Genomic DNA, 18,185 nt, shown 5'->3' with positions numbered 1-18,185 from the left:
CAAATCCCCACCTAAATTTACCTAATCCTAATGATGAATACTACATGGTTCCATGCACAGGCAGGCATATTCTGTGGCATGTAAGCTGACCCTGTTTCATGCTCCCCACTTGTTTGCAACATACCAATGGAGACCTGCAGCAGAGTGACATCGTACTAGCAACTGATGCCCCCCCTCCCTCCCAAATACTTGCACTCACTTGGAATTGCTAAGGGCTTCTTCATGTGCAAGTGTAGGAAGACTAGGTGGGCTGTCTCCTCAATTCGGAACCCAGTAATTTGAAAGAGCATCTTCTCCCATACAGACCTGCCCGTTCACTGAGATCTCAAGGAGAGAGCCTTCTTGAAATTCCACCCTCTCTGATTGAGGGGCGGTGACAGCCCCCTTCTGCTGATTCGCCAGGCACCTACATTATGGTTTTCAGTGCCTGCTGAAAACACACCACCAGCCCTTTGCTATCTACTTTCCTCTCTGGGTGTTGTGTGCTGTCCTTCTAGGGTGGGAGGGAGTGGGGAGATAGGCAGGCAGGTGAGTTATATTTTGAATCTTTTTAATGCAGCTTCTATTATTTTATTTTGCATTGTTGTGACCTGCCCTGTGAACTTCGAGTGAAGATGAGGAATGTAAGTTCCTATATAAATAAATCCCTATATAAATGCGTAAATAACCCCCCCCCCCTACACACACACCTTTTCAAGGTTTTCAACTGTACAGATATACATTTGGGCTTTTATACAAAGAAAGAGGCTTATGTTAAGGTGAAACATGTTGCTACAATGCTGCCACCCTCCTGGTTTTGGTTTCCATGGATATGTTGCATTAAATTGAGCTTTGCAATGTAAACATTTGAATCCCGAGAGGCTGAAGGCATACATGCATCACTGACATATATAGGTTTTCTCCAAGTTTAATTCTTGTGGCTTCGTGCGAACAATTCTGGGAACTGTACTGGTGGCTGAAGGCATCTCAGCCATCTGGCTGAATTACATCTTTAGGGAGGGAGGACCCATGGCTTTGTAGTAGAGCGTCAGCTTGGCCGGCTCCTGTTGAAAAGATCATGTAGTAGGTAATATGAAAGACCTCAGCCTGAGACCTTGGAGAATGGCTGCCAGTCACAGTGAGAGACCCCTGAGATAACTGGGACTGGCCTAAGGTCACCCATCTGGCTCCATGTGAAGGAGTCATGGAGAATCAAACCTGGTTCTCCAGATTAGGGGCTACTACTCTTAACCATGACACTAAACAAAGTAATTAGCTAACAGCTGACTGGCGTGTTTGAACGAGGAACGTTTGACAGTCAAAATCTGCAGTGTTCCTGGTGAATACCAGGTAGACCTTTATGGATAACTTTGAATACAGGCTGAGCCACATTCAAGCCATGCTGTAATATGTTCTCCCTCCCTCCCTCCCTCCCTCCCTCTTCCTCCTGTGTCATTGAAGCTCTTGACACGCGTTCTCCTCCTCCTCCTCCTCTTCAGGCCTCCACCTGAATTGCACGGAGTCTGAATTCTCCAGCTTCTTTGAGGGTTGCGATAATACCCTCCCCCCTGAGCCAATCTAGAGAGGGGATCTTTGCAAAATATGAATATTTATGAGCGTCACTTATTATTGATTCACCGAAGGCTTCTGAAAATGTTGCACTCAAACTGTCAGAGGATTCACCAACGGCTGGCAAGTATGATGAAAGCAAATGCAACATAATTGATTGGGCCTCATTCCCGCGCCCCAGTTCTGTTAATTAGAGCCATGTTCCTGCCTTCTTTACAGAGCAGAAGTCAGATGGAGGAAAGAAGGGACAATTCGGCGTATGTGCAGGGAGGGCAGAAAGGATGACAGAACCAGACTCTGTTTACTATTTTAATTTTAGTTAGGAGAAACACGGACGGCGAGTATTCATGAGCTAAGAGAGTGATGGAGGTCTTGGCCAAGTTTAAATATGCAGAGCATCCAGGAGGATTCAAAGAATAAATTAGTTTTATTGCAGAGAGGAACAACTATGTATAGAAAGAGAGGAGAGAAAGAATCCAGACTATCTAACTGTTCTGCAATACATTATTTCTGTTGAGGAAGCAAGCAGGGAGGATCTGTGCTCAAAGGAGCAGGGCGTTTCCAGTGAGCCAATCTGGACAGGGGAGGAGAGTATTCAAAAAATCCCAGGAAGTTCCTACGATAACTATGCTAAATACACATCTCCTCCAGTGCCCCCTGTAGGACATTCTTTATATTCTGTTCAGTCATGCATACTGCAGATCTTGCATATTCCAACAGTAGGCTCTGAGCCCAAATAGCAAATATTATATGCTATGTTCTGGAGGCCTCCCTTCAAAAAGGACATGGACAAGTGTGGAAGAAAGCAATGAAGATGATCAGGGGTCTGGAGTCCAAGCCCTACGGGGAAAGTCTGAAGAGCTGGGAATGGTCAGTATGGAGAAGAGGAGGCTGACGGGGGGACATGATTGCTCGCTTGACGAATCTTGCAAGGTTGTCGCTTAGAGGAGGGCGAGAAGTGGTTCTTCTTGGAGGCACAAAATAGGATCTGGATTTAAATTATGAGTGGAAAGGTATCAGCTGGATCTTGGGGAAAGGCTTTTTATCTAAGATTAGTTCAGGGAAGCTTTTGAACTCTGGTGCTGGAGAAGACTCTCGTGAGTCCCTTGGACTGCAAGGCGAACAAACTGGTCAGTCCTAGAGGAGATCAGCCCGGACTGCTCTTTAGAAGGCCAGATCCTGAAGAGGAAACTCAAATACTTTGGCCACCTCATGAGAAGGAAGGACTCCCTGGAGAAGAGCCTAATGCTGGGAGCGATCGAGGGCAAAAGAAGAAGGGGATGACAGAGAATGAGGTGGCTGGATGGAGTCACTGAAGCAGTCAGTGCGTGCTTAAATGGACTCCAGGGAATGGTAGAGGTCAGGAAGGCCTGGAGGATCATTGTCCATGGGGTTGCGATGGGTTGGACACATCTTCGCACCTAACAACAAGAACAACAGTTCAGGGAATGGCTGGCTAGGGAGGTGGTGAGCTCTCCATCACTGGCAATCTTCAGGCTGCGGCTGGATGAGACTCATCCTGGATGCTTGAGGCTAATCCTTCACTGAGCAGGGGTTGGAATAGATGGCCTGTATGGCCCCTTTCAGCTCAAGGATTCTTTGACTAGCCTGTTCTAGTTATATTTCAAAAGCTAAGCAGGGTCGGCCTCAGTTAAACCTTGGATGTGAGACCAGAGGCAGGCCACAGATAACCACCTCTGTTCATCTCTTGCTTTTGAAACCCGTAAGTCATTTGCGATATTTTCTCCCACCATGCTCACAGAGCCCAGCAGGAAACCCAAATGTCTCACATCCACCCATCATTTATTACTAGTTTTAAGGCCCGCTGTAGCCCAAATGCAGTGGGCGCTAGCGGTCAGGTGGCTGGGTGCGGGAGGGCCCCCTCGGCCCCCCTCCCCCCCAGGCTCATAACTTCCCAGACCCACAATACTCTCCCGCAACCCTCCCATTCTGCCATGTCTCCAGGGGTGATGTTACCAATGGGAGGTTCCAGCGGGAGATTTCCAGGGAGGGGCAGATCTTCTGTCAGCCTGGCCTCAACCAAAAGCCTGGCAGATATGCTCTGTCTTACAGCCTCTGCAGAACTGAACCAGCCCCAGCAGGGCCTTTAGCTCTTCTGAGAGCTCATTCCCCCAAGTGGGGGCCAGGGCCAGGTGAACGTCCTGGAGGGCAGGGATCACCAGCCTATTTGAAAGTATCCGGGGGGATTTCTTTCTTCCTCCCCAAAGTTCATATCCTAACTATGCTGAATATAGACCTTCTCTGATATCCCCAGGACAATCTGTATGTTCTGCCCTGTCTTGCAAACTACAGGTCTTGCATATTCCAACTTAGGCTACTTTATACGTGTGTGTTTTACCACCGCCAAAACCATATTTTAGGTACACCATTATAATGCACAGTGGGTTCCTGCCAACAGTTCTATTACTCTTTTTCCTGTGATTTCTCTGCTCTTTTGTCTCTTGTCTTCTGTGTCTAAACCGTAACTCAGCCATTCAATATAGTCTTTCCACTGAGTAAACAACACAAGGATTGGGTACCCTCCTCCCAAATTGCAGGCTGAAATATTATCAGTGTAATTCAGTCCCACTTAGGCAATTTGATGGTGTACGCAGAGCTAATGGGTAAACAAAAAGTGATGTTTCTTTGGGAGCAACACGGAGGTCTCTGGGGTACTTTCTTTCCCCCTCTCCGAAGTAAACCATGAATTGCGCTGGGGATGGGTAAGCAGGATTATACTTCCTCCCCCCCACCCCCTTATTACGACACAGTCACTGGAGGGTCTTGATAAGGTTCTCTCATCTTCCCAAGACATTAGAGAGAGCCACAGTAATTGAATAATCAATTAATTGTCCCACTGTGCTCCATTTACATAATGAAAAAACACAGCTTTGTGGCGCTTCATACAAGTTGTTTTTATTTGCCCGGGCATCAGATATATCGTGCCAAGGCTGCCGGCATGGCTGAGCTACCGTAAGCCCACCCCAGGTCTAAAAAAAGTGATGCTCTCTGGTTTATACCCCTCTTTTCTGCTGAACAGGCAGCCAAAGTGGCACACGATGCAAATCCTGCTTCAGAGAGCCAGCGTGGTGTAGCAGTTAAAGAAGGGTGGAGAACTGTATTTGATACCCCACTCCTCTGCATGCAGTCAGCTGGGTGAACCTGGGCTAGTGACAGTTCTCTTAGAGCTCTCTTGCTTTACTGCACAGGGTGTCTGTTGCGGGGAGAGGGAGGGAAAGGTGTTTGCAAGCCATGTTGGGTAGTGGGTAGTGAAAAGCAGAGTGTAAAAAACCCAGCACTTCTTCTTCATAGTCATCTTTCCATTGGGAAATACCTGGACATTTTGGAGATACAGTCTGAGAAGGGTAGCATTTGAGGGCAGGAGGGAATTCACTGGAATAAAATTCCATCGAATCCATCTTCCAAAGCAACTATGAAAGGAGTGTAGTCTACACAGGCCTTTGCCCCCCACTCCCAGTTCAAATGAATCCCTCCCGTCTACATTGAATTTGATTTCCATTTTCATTTTGGATGCTTTAAATTTTCCCTCCATAACATGCATGATTGATCTGGAGTGACCCTACCTTTCCCCCGCAATATCCAGAGGTGGGTATAACCCTCGATATTTGAAAAATTGGCATACGTTAGTGTGCAGATTTTTGTTTTTTGTGAATTAACTCTCTTCTCTATGCCTTGTAGCAAACAGTCTCCCCTGAATGGCCAGGGCATCAGTTCAAAGACTTCCTGGTTCTCGGTTTCAAGGCTTGTCTTAAAGTGACTGTGCTCCAGAAGCCCTAACTTTGAGAGATTTGCCTCTTGTTATTTCCCTCTCCTTTGCTGTCTCCAATCCTCTCCCCCCACCTTGTTCAAAAAAAGAAAGAGACCCCTGCTGTGCTTTGCTCCCCTCCCTACTCTGAGCTTCCCCAATCAAGTGCAGAATACTTTCTGTTTCAATGGGGGGGGGGAGATAGAGGAAGACCTAAGTTCAAATCGATCTGAATTTAGCAGGATCCACAACGGAAAAAACAAAATAAGCGCAGAATCAGCCCTGGTTTCTGTTGCCTGGAGATCATTTGTAATCCAAGGAGATCTCTAGACACCACCTGGCGGCTGACAGCTGCATTCATGGGTTTAGATTAGATAAACCGCTCTGAGACTCTTGAAGGTAGAGAAAAGTGGGACCTAAAAACCTTTTTCTTACATTCTATTTTCGTTCTTAGATATTCATAATCATCTCTAGTTGTTCGTAATTCAGTTGTTGCAGGCGCATGTTGGATCTTTTGGCCATTTAAATGTCTCTACCAGCCTTTCTCAATTTGTTTTCCATGCCAAACCCCCTGAAACATTCTTCAGGCTTTGAGAAACCCCAGAAGTTGCATGATTATGCAGAATATGGTTGGGAAGCGGAGCTGTGGACACGCCCACCCAGAGCCCCTCCCACCCTCCTCACTCCCAGGCCCATCATTGGCCATTGGGGGAGCAGTCAACATGACTATATATGGTTATCTCATCCAATAAATGGTTAACAAATTCAAAAAAAAAATTAATTAACTCCCACCCATTTGGGAAGCCCTTCCAGGGCCATCAAGAAACCTATACACCTAGATTTATTTTCCATTTCTCTAGCCTTGCTTCATTGGTTTAGATTATGGTTTATAAACTGCTGAATAGACTAAAATATAAAATATTTTATTTGGGGGGGAAAACGCTTAATCTCTGGCTGACAGCCAAAGTAGATGATACTGAATCTTAAAAGGACAGATTAATAAGCATCATAATAAATTGATCTGTGACCTGTTTATGGCCTAGAAATACATAGCACTCAGAAGGCAAGAATAAAAGGCCACACCCCTTAAAGAATTGCTTATTAGGATATGAAGAGTGGTAGAAGTGGCCAGACCGACTGAAAAAATGGGGAGGGGAGGGTCCACATAATTATGAAATATTCATTTTAGTGGGGCAGGACTCAATGTTAGAGCATCTGCTTGGCATGTACAAGGCTCCAGGTTCAATGCCTGGCATCTCCACTTAGAAAGATCAGGTAGCAGGTAATGTGAAAGACCTCTTCTTAAGACCCTGGACAGCAGCTGCCCGTTTAAGTAGACAATCCTGGCCGTGATGGATCAAGCAAGATGCCCACCAGAAGGCAGATTCATTAAGAAGAAGAAGCGTTGTTGTTCATACCCCTCTTTTCACTGCCCAAAGTGGTCTCAAAGCAACTTACAAACGCCTTCCCTTTCCTCTCCCCACAACAGCCACCCTGTGAGGTAGGTGGGGCTGAGAGAGCTCTGATAGAACTGCTCTGTGAGAACACCTCTAAGAGGACTAGGACTAGCCCAAGGTTACCCAGCCGGCTGCATGTGGAGGAGCGGGGCCGCCACTCTTGACCACTACACCAAGCTGACTTGTGTGCTGAAAATATGGGGCACCATTTATTAACGACTTCTCCAAGATATTATTTAAATTTGTATTCTGTGTTCCGTTGTCGGGATCCTGATCGTTAGGTTCTTTTACATTTAAAATGAATTTGTAATTTAAAAAAGAGAACTAATAATGCCATGTCAGGTAAAGAGATGCCTGTCTTGGCTTTTAGCCTCTTGGCTTTTAGCATCCAGGAGGTTGAAGGGCAGTTTTCGACGCAGACCTTGGTGAGAAAGCTGACAGCCGCTCTGGCTGACTGTCCTCGAAGCGGGGGATAGACTCGGTTGACAACCGGCACAATAAATCAAAGAGGAATCAATCAAAAAGATGGAAGTCTCAGAAGAAGCCTCACAAAGATGGAGAAAGTGTCCAGGTTGTGTGTATCCTGCAGCTCAAAGTCCCAATTCCATGCTACATCTATTGGTGCCTGCTCCTGTTTGAAAAGAAGCAGAGATGCAGTCAATGTCACAGAGGCAGAGGGATAGAACATCTTACAAGTGATTCCCTTGGTTGGTAATTGAACAGGCATTTCTTGGGGCGGGGGCAGATTCCCAACCAACGGCTGGGGTTTTCTCTGCTGCATAGTTGTATCTCTTCTCAGTAAAACTATTTATTCCTTAAGCAGGCGGTGCTTCCTCCTGTGTCCCGGTTTGCTCAGTGGAGGTCTTCAAGAACAACAAGCTAACTGACTAACTGCTGTTCTGGAGGCAAGCAGGGAGGAAGTGTGTTCAAGGGAGCAGGAAGTCTTCCACTGAGTCAATCAGGATGCTGGAGGAGATCCTTATTTGAAAAACACCAGGAAGTTGGTTATCTAAATATGCTTCTTACATGTCTCCTCTGATGACCTATGTAGGATATGCTGCTGCATGATGCACACTACATGATGCACACTACAGACCTTCAGACACAAGCAGTGGTGGTTTGCCATTGCCGTTATCGGTCTAGCAGCCCTCTGGGCCCCTTATGCACACCCAATCGCAAGTCTGGAATAGTCAAGGCTGGTTGGACCACTACAGAGGACATGTCTCATGTGCCTCTCTCTTAGTTAAAAAGGTAAAGGTAAAGGTATCCCCTGTGCAAGCACCGAGTCATGTCTGACCCCTGGGGTGACACCCTCCAGCGTTTTCATGGCAGACTCAATACGGGGTGGTTTGCCAGTGCCTTCCCCAGTCATTACCGTTTACCCCCCAGCAAGCTGGGTACTCATTTTACCGACCTCGGAAGGATGGAAGGCTGAGTCAGTCTTGAGCCGGCTGCTGGGATTGAACTCCCAGCCTCATGGGAAGAGCTCCAGACTGCATGTCTGCTGCCTTACCACACTGCGCCACAAGAGGCTCTTTCTCTCTTAGTTAGGGATTCCTAACTACAGTGCCATGAAGGCCTCTCGACGGTATTGTGGAGTGAGGGTTTTCAAAATGGCAACTGGGGAGAACCTTCCCCATCCCGTGAAAGACAAAGGATTTTTAATTTTAAAAAAATCTATCCTTATTTAGGCAAGTTGACCTGCCCCCTCCCAAAGTATGCAATGATGGGCCCGGAGGGGGTAGGAAGGGGAGGGGCCCCAGACATGTAAAGCTTTGCTGCCTCAGGCTAATCTCACTTCTGTGGGCGTGGCTGGGAGGCGTGGCCAGCTGACATTGCTGGAATCAGAGAACAGCTTCTAAAGGTTGAGAATGGCTGTGTGACAACTCACCCCCCTTCTGATTAGGATTAAAGGACTCGGAGATCACCATTTCTGCTCACGTCTGACGAAGGGAACTTGGCTTCTCGAAAGCTCAGCCTGAAACCCTTGATGTCCTCTGAGTGCAACTGGACTAAAAACTGTCAAATCGACCTGCTTGTTATAGGAGGGCACGTCAGGATTAAGAGGACCCCCCCCCCCTTCTCCATACCTGCTTAACTTCATAAACATTGCCGAATCTCATACAGGACACCAGATGTCAAACACTGCCGAAGACACTGGACAATGCATCCTTTAGATGCAGATTTTCCTGTTCTAGCAGGCCACTGACTACCACCGAGATCTACACTAAGCCAAAAACACTGGAGTTAGTTCAGAAACACACACATGCACACACACACCCCTTCTTTATCCCCCACTCTTTCTTTATTATCCCTCCCTGTCTCCTTCCTTGGCTGTCTCCTTGCTGAGTACCAGGACAAAGCCGGGCCCATTTTTATAAAGTAGTGCTGCTGGGAGGGGCGGGGGGGGGGGGGAGCGATGTAATATATTCTGAAAATGCTTCCATGTCAGCAAAACTCCTGCAAACTCTTCAATAGATTAATCCTGCAGCTGAGCTGCAAGTGATGGGTTTCCCAGCCATAACAGAGATGGGGGGGAAATTGATTTTCATGTTCTTGTTTTCTGAGTAAGAGAAGAACAAGGGAGGGGGGGGAACAATCTGGCCCAATGACCAACAATTGGTTGGCGCAGCGTGGTCTAGAATTGGGAATTTAGATGTAGCAGACTGAAGGTGAGGCCCAGAGGTGCAGGATACAAAGCGTTAGACGGACCTGATTTTAAAAGCTTGCTGGTATGGGTGGGACAACAGGGGCATTCTGCAGGACAGCTGTGTAGCCATCTAAGCTGTTTCTATTTCACGGGATTTACGAATACAGAACTTCTTTCATAGATTCAAGTGGGTAGCCATGTTGGTCTGAAGCAGCACAACACAACAAAATCAGACCTTTAAGACCAACAAAGATAGTCTGAGGAAGAGTGCTTGCACTCGAAAGCTCACGCCTTGAATAAATCTTTGTTGGTCTTAAGGGGCTACTGGACAATACAAAGGAGAAAATGGGAAAAATTTATTTTTTTATATCTATAGTATATTTTATTAATTTATTGTTAGAAAAAAAAGACATTAAAAATGAGAACAAATATCTTGTCATCTGGTACATTGAATATCACCATAACTAAAGAAAAAGTCACAGTATTCATAAAGTAGTTCTGGTAGTCTTCTGTACATCAAATTGGTATGTTTTGCTATCATAGCATATAGGAAACATTTCATAAGATCGCAACAGGCCACGAAATGGGACAGGCCATGAAAACCGGTTTACAATTCCCTTTTCTCTCCCCACAACAGACTCCCTGTGAGGGAGGTGAGGCTGAGAGAGCCCTGATCTTACTGAAGAAGAGTTGGTTCTTATGTTCCGCTTTTCTCTACCCGAACGAGTCTCAAAGCGGTTTACAATGGCCTTCCCTTTCCTCTCACCACAACAGACACCCTGTGAGGTGGGTGAGGCTGAGAGAGCCCTGATATTACTGAAGAAGAAGAGTTGGTTCTTATATGCCACTTTTCTCTACCTGAAGGAGTCTCAAAGCAGCTTACAGTCGCCTTCCCTTTCCTCTCCCCACAGCAGACACCCTGTGAGGGTGGTGAGGCCCTGATATCACTGCTGGGTCAGAACAGCTTTATCAGTGCTGTGGTGAGCCCAAGGTCACCCAGGTGGCTGCATGTGGAGGAGGAACGGGAAATCAAACCTGGCTCACCAGATTAAAAGTCTGCACTCCTAACCACTACACCATGCTAGCTCTCTAAAAAAAATTGGAGGGGGGGGGCATTCCCAAAGCAATTGCAGAATACACACAGCGAGTTTCGGCCTGCATTGAAATTACGGAAATTGGAGGGAAAAAAACCCAATGCAAAAATGCCTGCTGCAAATCCCAACAACCAGATTGGATTTCCATACGCTGAAGTGAAGGGGTGTGTCCATACTGCTAGTTTCCAAATCTCGAAATTTCAGGCATATCAGGAGCACAGGAGCTAGGGTAAAGAGCTCTAGGTTGGAAAATTCCTGGAGATTTGGGAGGGTGGAGCCTGGGGAGATTTGGGGGAGGTACTTCAATAAACACAGTAGAGTCCACCTTCCAAAGCAGCTGTTTTCTCCAGAGGGACCGATCTCTGTTGGCCAGAGGTCATTCTGGAAGGTATCCAGCCTCCACCAGGAAACCTGCCACCCTATCAGGAGTGGACAAGACGGATTGTCTTCTTCTGGTCCATGGGCAACTCTAGCCTTGATGCATGACGGCTCAACGGCAAACAAATCAAATACAGATCTCATGTTTTTCTTGATGTTCCGGCGGCCCTTAATTAACAGGCTCTCCATTCTCGGAGCATCTTCCTGAAATCTTCCTCGTTTGGAGATGTGTGGCCTAATTGCCGGCATTACTGTGCCACTCATCAGGACCGGGAGGGAGGATTAAACGTTTTGAGAGACCTGACGCCAAGAAACCTCCCCAACAAATTCAAGCCCCTCTAATTAGTCCTCGCAAATGACAAGCGCACAAACCCGAGTGTCAGCCGTGACAGGTGTAGCAAACAAGGAGGCTGACGTATGCAAGGGGGTGCAATTAAAACCAGGCTATGAAGATTAATGGAGTATCCCTTTCTGATTGCAGAGGAGGCTTTTGTCTAGGGATTCTCTCGTGTAACACCCCAGACTTCTCCTCTTTGGACTTTGCAGGTTGCGAGGAGACACAAACAGACAGTGTTGTATTACTGGTTTAGTTCCTGGAATGCATTTTGTTCCAAGATGGCTCGAGCTGAGATCCAGGGGGAGAAGCATAGAATCCCAGAGTTGGAAGGGACCTCAAGGGTCATCTAGTCCAACCCCCTGCAGAATGCAGGAAATTCACAGCTCTCTGCCCACCCACAGTGACCCCAGTTCCTTGATGCCCCCTCCCCTAAAAAGCCAGAATCTCTGGCCAGTCTAGCCTGGAAGCAATTTGCCTCCCGACCCCAAAATGGCAGTCGGTATTTCCTCGGGCATGCAAGAAAAGGCCACAAGAGCCATGCACCGACAGAATCCCTTCTGGCCAATGATGGGTCTGGAGGCGCCCTGGTCGAGTTGCTTGGGGTATCCAGGTCATAAAAATCCTCACTGGCCAAGGCTTGTCACAAGTGGTAGTGACAGAAGTCCAGAGAGGTAAGTACTTCCATTTTAACTTAACTGGGTTGCAGGGTGGTGCCCGGGGATGATGGAGTGGCCGGTGCCTGCCCCAGCCCTGTTCCCGACCCAGCAGAGTAGGCCACTGGTCTGTTTCTGGCTGGGGTGTGTGTGCTGGCAATGGAGTGTGATGTCATATCCGGTGGGAGCGTCTGGATAATGTCACTTCCAGTGACGTGACTTCCAGGGGCGTGGCAGGAAGGTGTGGCCTGCTCACATCACTTCTGGGGTTTCTTGAAGCCTGAAGAATGCTTCAGGGGTTTCTCAATGGTAAAAAGATTGAGAAAGGGGATATGTCTTCCGGAAGAGGCGGGAAATAAATTGAAATATAATAATGATGATGATGATGATGATGATGATGATGATATGTTGAAAATGCCCACCATAGAGGACTGGTTGTTGAAAATGCTGAAAATTGAAAAGTATGGCTAAACTCACTTCTCTGATAAGAGAAAAAAACAATAACTAATTTATTGCTTATTAGAAACCTCTTATTGACTTTCTGCATGTTAGGGGTAGAAAATAAATTAATGACGTGGTTTTGTGCATTAAGAAGTCTCTTATAGAGAAGAGGAAAAACAGAAGAGAATGTGTATTAGCTTTGTAGTAAATTTAGAGTAAGAAAGTATATTTGCTATAACTTTGGTTTAATTGGCATTTTTATTTGTTTTGGCCACTGGGAAACTCAAAAGCTATACTGATATCTTTGTTTGTATCATTATCTATTTTTTAAAAGAAAACTCTTTTTCGTTATCTTTTCTATATTCTATATTTTTCTTTATAAAATATCCTTTTTTTAAAACAAAAGATTGCTTCTGCATAGGGGGTTCTGTCTGCACCCATTTTGCAGGCTACTGATTATCAAACCTGAGCCAAATCACATTAGCCATGTATGTACATTTAGTTCTATGAAGAGAGTAGCTTGGGTTCAGTGAAGCACAGGTGGGAAAAAATAAAACAAATGGCATTAACATAGTTCCATGCGCACAAGAGATTGCACAACATGTATCCCTTTCCTCCCTCGATTTCATAATGCCCCAAAATTCCATGTGATTTTGCACAAGCAGCAATGCAAGTGAAGATATGGTAAGCCTAATTTGGTGTGAGTGACTATTGACGTAGAGGTCTAGCAGTAGAGCATCCACCCAAAGGTGCTATAGCGCACAGCAGAAATTTACTCTGTGGAATACGTGTGTCCACACAGAGATGCAACAGCTGATTGATTGATGGCATGGCATGGCATGGCATGTAAGGTAGGCAGGAGATCTTAAGATTGTCTGGCTGCCAGGCAAGAGACCTCTGGAGGTGGTTTGCCATTGCCTGTCCCCGTGCCATGACCCTGATGTTCCTTGGATGTCACCCTTCCAAGTGCTAGCCAGGGTCGACCAGGCTCAGGTTTCAAGATCTGATGGGATTGGGTTTGCGTGGGCTACCGAGACTACTTTGTACTTTTAGCAGGTGACTGTCTTCCTTAACTGATGGTTTGTTTTCCTTTTTGGGGTGAAAATGATGAGAAAACAGTCAGTCACTGTGTTGATGAAACACAGGCTCCTACCTAGTTACCTGCAGGGTGGGTTCTTCATTATCCAAAATCTACAAAGGGGTCGAGCAGGTTAACGGGGGCTGGCCTCCGTCCTTGATCTTTTGAGGAGAAAGCCAAGGAAGCTGGGCCGAATGGAAGCTTCCGCGAAAGCTTCTTTGAACACCGATGACTGACACGGGATCTATCGCTAAGCTCGTAAAAATAGAAACGTTGTGTCAGCGCGGGCTTGTTGCGTGGCGTCACTTAAATCTCGGTGTCAGCTTTGCCACACCACGGTGGCTATTTATAGACCAGCCACATGCTGTGATCTTGAGAGACCAGGAGAAACTAAAGGCCCAGAATGATTCACAGGGTTATTTTAGGTTCTTTCGCTTAGAGTGACAGTATCTGCAGAAAGGAACAGTGGTGCTCAAATTAGCAGGAAATGGAACAGCAAATCGTCACAGGGGATTTTTTTTTAACAAAAAAAAAAACCCTTGCTTTGCCTTAAATGCTTTCAGAGCTTTATGAATAAAGATTATGGTCCTGGTTAACTCAAGAAATGATCCCGAGTAATAACATTCATCTACTGGCTATCTTTTAGTAGTCCCAAAAATCCAGCCTCGCCAACATATTTCATGGCATCCAGATGCTTTACCCTCCCAAACACTTTCTTCCCAGAACTGCTTCTGGCCATGTTTCACCTCAATGGAGTAGGAAGCATTTCAGAAGACCTAAGGAGGAATTATCTGGAGAGAACATTCTTTCAAAAAAAATGGTTCTCATCATAGTTGAATGCTTAACTTGAGATTTCTCAGTCTTTTGCAGCTGGGGGAGAGCGTCTGGGGGAGAGAAACTGGGCTGAAAAGGTGTAGTGCAATCCTCTAGGAATTCCCCTGATCTCAGTGGTAGAAATCATAGAGATTAGGGGAGTCCTAGAGTGTCATGCTGTGCCCTCTTGTTTGCCCTCCTCTTGCTGCTACATTGAATGAGGCTGGGGGCCTAGAGATGCCAGTTCCCAGATGGGACTTGGGGATCCCCTGAAATGTAGCTCATCTCCAGAAGACAGTGATCAGTTCCCCTGGAGAAAATGGCTGCTTTGGAGGGTGGACTCCATAGGGTTATACTCCACTGAGGTCCCTTCCTGCCCCAAATCCCGCCCACTCCCAGCTCCATGTTTCTCAACCCAGAGATGGCAAACTCCTAGATTGCCCACAGGCTAAAGGAGGTGGCTCACCAAACTGTTGCAAAGCTGAAGTAGCAAAGAAGCTCCGAAAACACAGCACACTGTCGAAATAGTAAATATTATTAGCAACAAGATGGTTACAACTTGCCAGAGCACAGTGGTGATATCATTGGAAGCTAACGGGGCTGTGACTCAACAATAGAACATCAGCTTGTTGTGGAGAAGGTCTCAGATTCAATCCCCAGCACCTCCAGCTAGAATGATCAGGTGGTAGGTGATGTGAAAGACCTCAGTCTGAAACCCTGGAGAGCCACTGCCAGTCTGACACCATGGCACCCATTGACATCTTTCTTGGTGCCTACCAAGTGCTTTAGGAAGTAGGTGGACCCAGCAGGACTTCTGCATATTTTTCAGATTAGAAGTCCTCCTGTTAAACAGAGCTTCTGCCTGAAATGTTCAAGGGGGTCCTGATAGAATTAGATATAACCTCATTTCCCAATGTTTTGTGGTTAGGTCCTCCACCTGCAGCAGCCATTTTGTGACTGGCTCCAGTTCCTGGGACAGCCATTTTGAGATTGACTCCAGCTCTCAGGACAGCCATTTTGTGATTGTGCCTACATGTCAGAATCCCGAAGGTGCCCACAGACTCAAAAAGGTTGAGTTACCCCTTGTAGTGAGCAATACAGAAGTTTATGGACAAAGCGGTAGAAGGCAACTTCTCGCATTCCTGTGTGTTCAAATGCACCAACCTTTGGCAAGCGCGGAGCTCTCCGGGCAGTTCTTTCACATAGAAATGCCGTGTGGGCTCTCTTGGCAGGAGCTGCAGTTACCTCCCCTTGACCGCTCGGGAGCCTCCAGGGGAAGGGGAGCCAACAGTTCCCCAGCTGGCTGATCTTAATTCAATCAACCGTAGAGTCCATGGACCTTATGGCTGACTGCTGGGAATATGAGGCAAATGATTAAAGTTTAAAAGGTTGCGTGGCATTGTAATACCCCTAAAAAAGAAACTTTATGATTCAGCGTTCCTGCGGTAATGTCATCCATTTAATAAAGCCGTATTTCACTCCTTTTAATGGGCCTATGTTTCCGAGAGCGACCGGGAGTCGTGGCCTCCCCGCTCCCTACCCTCTCGTCCCCTCCCGCCCCGGACTAACCCGAGATAGTACGGAGCACTTTTTTTTCCTTTTTTTTAAAGAGGGATTGTATCTTAAGAGTCCTATATTTACAATATCCTTCAGCTGCTAGTCGAATGGGTGTTATTTATGTCAAGCCGCTACTTAGCCTGAAATATTGGGAGAAGGGAGAGCTAACAGCTGGATATGCTAATGAGTAAATAAACCATGTGTCTCTTTAATGATACAGCACATGAATCTGTGCTGCTGATGGGAACGGACAGCAATAAACGGGATGGAAATGGAGGGGACTGGGGAGCAAGGGCACCGAGATGCGATGATATTGAGGGCCGGAGCAAGAGAGAGCATTGGCGGCCCAGGCTGGAGGCATTTTGGCACACAAAACTGCCCTTTACTGAGCCAGTTCCTGGGTCGGTATTGTGTACTCTGATTAGTGATGCCAGTCTCCAGGTGGGACCTGAGGATCCCCTGGAATTATAGCTCATCTCCAGGTGACAGAGATCAGTTCCCCTGGGGAAAACCGCTGCTTTGGAGGGTGGGCGTCATAATTTTAGGTCCCTCCCTGCCTAAAATACCGCTCACTCTTGGTTCTACCCCCAAATTTCCCAGCTAAGAGTTGGTAACCCAAATCTTGAGCAGTATCAGCCACCAACCCCTGGGGCCTCAGATCTAAGTCTTGCAACCAATCTTTTTCATTAGAGCTGCCAGGTGGACTGTAAGGGTAGGTTTTAATTGGGATTTTAATTTGGGATTTTGTTGTGGGGGTTTTACCTTGTAACCCGCCACAAGCCAGTTAGCCTGGGAGGGGTGGAAAACAAATCTAATCCAATCAATCAGCCAAAAAATTGGTTTGCCTATATTTGTTTCTCATGGAGGAGGCTTGGGGATGTTAACCTCCAGGTGGGGCCTGGAGATCTGAAATTGCCACTGATCTCCAGATGTTTTATTTATTTATAATCTCATTTATATTCTGCCCTTCCCTGGAGGCTCAGGGTAGCTCACAACAGAGATCAGTTCCCCAGGAGAAAATGGTTGTTTTGGGGGCGGGGGGTAAACTTGATATTTTATCCAACTGAGGTCTATTCCTCCCCAAAACCCACCTCCTGCCTTCAAAATCTTTATGGGTTCATCAGTTCAGCAACCCTGGATCACATCCATCCTTATTTTTGGCTGCCGTGAGAGGTTTCTTTGGCCGCATAATAGACTTAAAGGCAAAGGAAATCTCAAATATTTTATATTTACGATCTGAAGACAATATTGAGATTTAGGCATCAATTTCCATTTTTCTACTAGGCAGAACTGCTTCCTGGATTGTTAAAATACTCAGCTGGGCAGGCAAGGATAAATGCATTTACAGAATGGTTTCAAGTGGGTAGCCGTGTTGGTCTGAAGTAGTACAACAAGATTCGAGTCCAATGGCACCTTTAAGACCAACAAAGATTTATGCAAGGCATGAGCTTTCATGTGTTTGAGGAAGTGTCCACGCACATGAAAGCTCACGCTTGGAATAAATCTTTGTTGGTCTTAAAGGTGCCATTGGACTCAAATTTTGTTTGGCAGAATAGGACACACATAGGGTTGCAAGATTCTCCCCCCTCTATGGAAGTGGGGGTGCCCTGCTACCAAGACTTGTACCCCAGTTGCAAACCAGCTGGCTGGTGGGGGAACTTACCAGTAGAAAGAGGAAGACACAGGCCATTTTGCCAGCATCACAGAGGAAGTGATATCATGCCAGCAATGTCTGGGCAACACTCTGGTATTCAGGCAAAAACTGTATGGTAGAAGAGGTTTTAACATAGAGCTTTTGCTCAGTAACGGCATAGGAGTAATGGCATAGCATCATGACATCATTTCCTGTGTGATGCCAGCTAAGAAACTCATGTTTAAAAAATGGCTGTACCAAGTGAAAAGAGCAGCATTAGGGCCAAAAGTTTTTTTTTAATTCCATGGGAAAGAAATAAAAACCCATGGGCAGCCTCAAACTCACAAAGTTATGATTTCTAGGCTAGCACTTTACTGAATGAGCTAAGTCAGTTATATTGTAGCTTGAGTCCTTTAAGCCAGTGGTCCCCAAACCCCGGTCTGGTGACAGGGACTGGTCCGTGGATCATTCGGTACCGGGCCGCTGCTCCTCCTTGTCCTCCTCCCCAGCTGCTGCCTGGGGGGCTGCCCTTGCCACTCTGCCACCGGCTCACCTTTGGTGCTCCCCAGCGGCCGCCATGGCTGGGACTCCTCCTCAGCATAGCACTGCACAGCTGCTTCTGGCAGCACCTCCCAGTGGGCGGTGAAAAGTCAGGGGCGCCAGCAGGAAAGCAAGTGGAGCAGGGGCTCCGGCAGCGGTGACGTCCCTCGGCAAGAGACTACCCCCCCAGGCGTCAGTAAAATTGTAAAGCATTGACCAATCCCCGGTGATAAAAAGGCT

General features: G+C 46.7%; 1 long non-coding RNA gene across 2 annotated transcripts in view; it reads left to right on the top strand.

Moving 5' to 3' along the window:
• LOC143836740 (uncharacterized) overlaps window positions 1-18,185 on the top strand; it is a 51,203-nt gene that overhangs the window by 4,678 nt on the left and 28,340 nt on the right. The window lies entirely within an intron of this gene.

This window comes from Paroedura picta, chromosome 4 (genome assembly GCF_049243985.1).
Source record: "Paroedura picta isolate Pp20150507F chromosome 4, Ppicta_v3.0, whole genome shotgun sequence".
NCBI classification, from domain to species: domain Eukaryota; kingdom Metazoa; phylum Chordata; class Lepidosauria; order Squamata; family Gekkonidae; genus Paroedura; species Paroedura picta.
This window is presented reverse-complemented; position numbering and strand designations above follow the sequence as displayed.